This window comes from Geotrypetes seraphini, chromosome 6, assembly GCF_902459505.1.
Source record: "Geotrypetes seraphini chromosome 6, aGeoSer1.1, whole genome shotgun sequence".
Lineage (NCBI taxonomy): Eukaryota > Metazoa > Chordata > Amphibia > Gymnophiona > Dermophiidae > Geotrypetes > Geotrypetes seraphini.
In genome coordinates, this window is record NC_047089.1 from 46,304,076 (window position 1) to 46,310,075 (window position 6,000).

Consider the following 6,000-nt stretch of genomic DNA (forward strand, 5'->3'; position numbering starts at 1 on the left):
CTCATCCTGTTCTGAGAGGCCTATGTACTTTTTTGAAGCGTGCCTTATTGTTTGGAAAGAAATCTATTTTAGTACATTGGCTAGATGCACATCATCTTACCTTGGCACAATGGCGTTCCTTGATGATTTATCAATTGAAGATGGAGCGTTGTGACATTTCTGAGATGGACTCCGTTAAGGGCCATCAATTACAACTTACTTGGGAGCCTTTTTGGGCCTCTTTGACTGGATATGCTCGTAGCCATGTATTGAATATTTGACTGAGAAGTTATTTTCTTGTATTGTTTGTGACATTTGCCCTTTTGTTGTACCATGCCTTTTATTTCTTTATATTCATTAATTTTCTTATTTCTTTTGGGTGGGGGGTAGGGGAGGTTTTTATGGTTTTGAAAATTTGGTTTATGCTGCATTATTTTGTCTGGTGGTTTTTGATTGTGATTTTGACCAATAAACATTTTTGCAAATAAACAATCTGGACATTGGTATGACAAGTGAGGTGATTAAATTTGCGGACAATACGAAGTTATTCAAAGTAGTGAAGATCTGCAACATGACATAATCAAGCTCGAGAAATGGGCATCGTCATGGCAAATGAGGTTCAACGTGGATAAGTGTAAAGTGATGTATGTTGGTAACAAAAATCTCATGCACGAATATAGGATGTCCGGGGCAGTACTTGGAGAGACCTCCCAGGAAAGAGATTTTGGAGTTCTGATCAACAAGTCGATGAAGCCGTCCGCGCAATGCACGGCAGCAAAAAGGGTGAACAGAATGCTAGGAATGATTAAGAAGAGGATCACGAACAGATCGGAGAAGGTTATCATGCTGCTGTTCCAGGCCATGGTGTGCCCTCACCTGGAGTACTGCATCCAGCACTGGTCGCCATACATGAAGAAGGACACGGTACTACTTGAAAGGGTCCAGAGAAGAGCGACTAAAATGGTTAAGAGGCTGGAGGAGTTGCCATACAGTGAGAGATTGGAGAAAATGGGCCTCTTCTCCCTTGAAAAGAGGAGACTGAGAGGGGACATGATCGAAACATTCAAGGTACTGAAGGGAATAGACTTAGCAGATAAAGACAGATTGTTCACCCTCTCTAAAGTAGGGAGAACAAGAGGGCACTCTCTAAAGTTGAAATGGTATAGATTCCATACAAACGTAAGGAAGTTTTTCTTCACCTAGAGTGGTAGAAAACTGGAATGCTCTTCTAGAGTCTGTTATAGGGAAAAACACCCTCTAAGGATTCATGAAAAAGTTGGACAAGTTCCTGTTAAACTGGAACGTACGGAGGTGAGGCTGGACTTATTTAGAGCACTGATCTTTGACCTGGGGGCCGCCATGTGAGCGGACTGCTGGGCACAATGGACCACTGGTTTGACCCAGCAGCAGCAATTCTTATGTTCTCTGAGGTGTCTACCCTATTACAGAGCTTGGTATGAGCCACAAAGAAAAAAGACATTTACTAGACAGTCCTTCTGCAATATCACTCAAGTGCTAAAAAGAGCCAGCTCAAGGGAAGATCCCTGTGGCACTGCACTAACAGCATCATTTTCCTCTGAGCCATCTTCATTTATCACTACCCTTTGTCTCCTTCCACTTAACCAGCTTTTAATCCAGTTTGTCACTTTAAGTCCCATACCAAAGGCACTCAGTTTATTTATTAATCTCCTATGCAGCACTGTGTCAAAGACTTTGCTAAAGTCAAAGTACACCACATCTTTCACCCCTCCCATATCCTATATGACAGCAACATACTTCCTATAATGCCATGCCCTCAACTGAATGGACCACTCAATGTCTCTTGCTCTTCTATTTTTGAACTTATGAAGCAGAATTCTGATCACTATTGGAAGGTAGGTTCACCACATAAAGAATGTTTAGTTCATGCAATTTAGCTGCAATTATGCCATTCATGCTTCATTTGCAGTCAATAATGCTTGTAGCAGGTGTCTACAGAGAGGTATAATTTCTTTAATTTCTCAGAAACAATCTGTCCAGAACAATTCTTATACTTCACAAATCCCAGACGTGTTTCATGGTGACTGACTTTGTAGGTTTCATGCAGCACACAAATTTCATTTTTCCCAAACCAGATTTCAGGCATGGTGTTGCCATGGTTCAGGTTTCAAAACACACAATTCTCAATCAGGTTGTGTTAAGCAGTTTCTCTGTTTTCTGCTGTGCTTCGATTAGATTTGTTAGTGGTGGTGGTGAAATAACTTGCACATCATGTTGTCAGTCATGGCCTGAATGAATTGTGAGGAATTATTTGTGGGAATTTTCCCATCTCCAGTCAACTTTGTGTCCTTCAACGTCATAGCTTCTTAGGACTGAATAACTTGTTCTTAGTGCAAGATTCTATGTAAACACTGCAAATATGTTTCCATCTGGTTATCTCTGTCTTGTAAGAAGAGTTCAGACAAATTCTTGACCACTGAAGGATACCTAACATTTGTAGCAAGGCTCTCAACAATTCCTGTGTCTTTAAAGTGAGGAAAATGCCAGAGCCTACTGTAATGAAAAATGGGCCTAGATTTTCTTCATGGAGAATGGGAGTGTATTGCTTGTTTTTGGAGAAAACTTTAGAGAGACTTCCTTGTTAGAATTTTGGCAGTGTGCTCTTAGAGTCCAGAGGAGTTCAAGGACTCTTTAAAGTCAATAGGAAGCTGGCTAGGCCTTAAGGAAGAAGAGGAGATCCCCTAGACCGGCTTGGCCTTGCAAAAAAAGAGGGATCTGAGAGGAAAAATGCTGTAGATATCCAGCAGATGTATATTTAGCAGCTTTGTGCAGCCAGAAGTCTGGAGGGACCCAGTTTAGGGATGTAAAGAATTTTGGGTATACTTAAAAGAGGATGGTGAGACCATCCTAGAGGGTGCATATCATGTCTACAACTTAGAGATCCAGAGTCCAGACTGATGTATGAGGGACCAAACCCCAGTGTGTATAATCAGACAACAGGAAGAGATTAATAAATTTGTATACTGTATTTGGGAGATTTTTTTTTTTTTTTCCTCTTGTGCTTTTGCCCAAAGGTTACATATAGGCAGAGAGGAATTTTTGTAGCCTGAGGCTGTATTTCTTACCTCCCCAAGGATTGTTAATGGCATTGAGTGTAGTAGGCAAGCTGGAAACAGCTGTAACAGTGGCAGGCTGCAGCCCAATGCTGCTGAAAACATCAGAGTGTAGGAGGGGCTAAAGTGGCAGAAGAAATAGGCAGCAGAAACAGCCTCAATGGGAGGCTGCAGTAGATGAAACAAGTAGCAAAGCCATGGGGGAAACCATAGATCTGTGAAAGGAAAAGCTAGGGTGCATGAGATTGCTGGAAGCTATAGCTGAAAACCAAAGAAAACTACTGCAGAGGCGATGTACTAGATGCCAAGAGAGGCATAATAATAATTTTAAAAAGTCTAAGTCCCCTTTTGGCCTAAGGCCCTAAATGCTGAAAGTAGCAGCAGGGAAAATATCCATTCTCAAAAAAAACCATCCAAAATGAGGGTTTTTTTGAGAATGGCCTACCTCTACGTTCAAACGGCCAGACCACCACTACATCTAACTTACAACACACTATCAACCAAAAAATAGCCTAAGTCCCAAACGCCCAAAACCAGACCTTTTAGGCGAAGGAGGAGCCAGTCCTTTGCCTAAAAGCTGGATTCTGTAACCGGTGTATGTCAAAACTGGTGTACATACCGAATAAATCATTTATGAACCACAATAACGTACAATAAAATCGAACCTTGTAGTAAAATGGGGATGGTTGCACTTTTTCAGGATTAGAACCCCTGAGGAAGATGTGTTAATCGAAACATGGACCGTGTCAGGTCCTTGTTCCTTTATTACATTACAACAACATTCATTGATTGAAATAAAAACTTGGCATCTAGTACATCGCCTGTGCAGTATTTCTTTGGTTTTCTGTTGTTTGATGTCTACTGCAGCTTTGTTGGATTCCTCTTTTTGTGCCAGGGAGCTATAGCTGCAATGTTGTGGAGGCATTGGGAGCTGAAGCTATTTGAGCCACTTCAGCCATGACCGTGGCAAGCTGGAATCTGCTATGGTGCTGTGTGTAGCCAAAAAGGAGAAGTGGCACTGAAGGAAGTCCAGGGGCCAGTAGGCGCTTAACAGTAGCATGAAAAGCAACACATAGAAAATCACAGTTGCACCAGAAAAAAAAGCCAGACTGCTACGCTGGAATTCCAGGCAGGCTAGTTGAAGGACACACATGTAAATAGTATGCATTTCTTCTAGAATCACCTCCTAAGAGGTAATTTTATAAATGGTTACCTAAGTAATCCCTGGAAGGACTGTACCTATGAGATTATCTACTGAGAAGGAGAGGAACATAATGCATGGATGAGTTAGAAATTCTATGTTTTCAGTTGCAGGTGTGAACTTGTGGAGCAAATTGCCAAGACAGTAACTCTAGAGATATCTTTAAAAATTTTTGAAAATGCAGTTATTTGTTGATGTGAAAGGACTTTGTATGACCGTTAGTTATATAGGAGCTGTGATATCTTTAGAAATCAGAGGATATAGTGTTTTATTGATGGTATTATGTGAATAAGCATGATTTGGTCAGCAATGTGGGTAGCAGTAGCTTTTGTTAGATATAAGATGTACTATTTTTTAAAATAATTTTGTATGTTGACTGTAAACTGCTTAGATTTGTAAGCAGTATATAATTTTTTTTTTAAATACATATATGGGAAAATATGCATATACTGTAGTTTCTAAATTTATTAGTTATTTATACTATTCCACCTATCAATGGAGGTTGTCTAAGCAGTTTTTACATTCAGGTACTCAAGCAGTTTTCTCTGTCCCAGCAGGCTCACAATCTACCTAACATACCTGGGGCAATGGAGGGTTACGTGACTTGCCCAGGGTCACAAGGAGCAGGGTTTGGCTTGAACCCACAGCCTCAGGCTGAAGTTGTAGCTTTATCCACTAGGCCATTCTTGAATACTGACTCTGACCAACCATGTTTGAAATGGGCAGAGTTGGGGAACCGCCAGCAAGTTATGCATTTAGGACCACATAGAAAGTAGTCCTAAATATGCCTGCCTAGCTCGGCAGGATGTTTATTCCCAGTCTCTGCTTATCTATGATCAGATCTTTATCTAGCTTCTCCATTTGTACTGGAGGGCTGTAGATGACACCTGTGTAGACAGAGGTTCAATCCCCTTTTTCCAAGATGGTCCATAATGTTTCCTCCTTTCCCCCACCCCTTGCATTCCCTCTGCCTAAATGCTCTTTTTGATATACAGTGCTCCTCCTCCACTTTTTCAGCAACCTGTATCTAAATAGATTATACCTTGGAATGTTTTTTCCCCATTCATGGGAGTCATTGAACCTTGTCTCTATCTAAGTTTGCCTCTAGCATTAGGGCTTGCAAATCCTGTTTCATGGCTTAGACCAGGGGTGTCAAAGTCCCTCCTTGAAGGCCGCAATCCAGTCAGGTTTTCAGGATTTTCCCAATGAATATGCATGAGATCTATTTCCATGCACTGCTTTCATTGGATGGTAATAGACCTCATGCATATTCATTGGGGAAATCCTGAAAACCCGACTGGATTGTGGCCCTCAAGGAGGGACTTTGACACCCCTGGCTTAGACTGTGACTACATGTGCTCATTTCCAGCTATATTTAATTGATGCTCTCATCTGCATAGTTGCTAGATGGTTTATTTTATTATTTTCACCACTGATATTATGCTTTTGTTTTGCAGGGGGGGGGGGGGGAGACACTTCCTGAACTCACCTGCTTCCATATGCATGCACCCCCCCATGTTTTTGCTTTCTAAGCTATTGTATAGCTTTAGAGGTGGTAAGCCTATGGGTAGATATGTGCTGTTTTATATTATTTTATTTAATATGTTAATGTACTGATTTTTTTGCAGTTACCCTTGACTTCATTGTAAAGCACACTGGGCAATGCTTGTACTGGAAGAGTAGTATAGAAGTGATGGAATGAAATGAAATGAAATTCCAAAATTAATA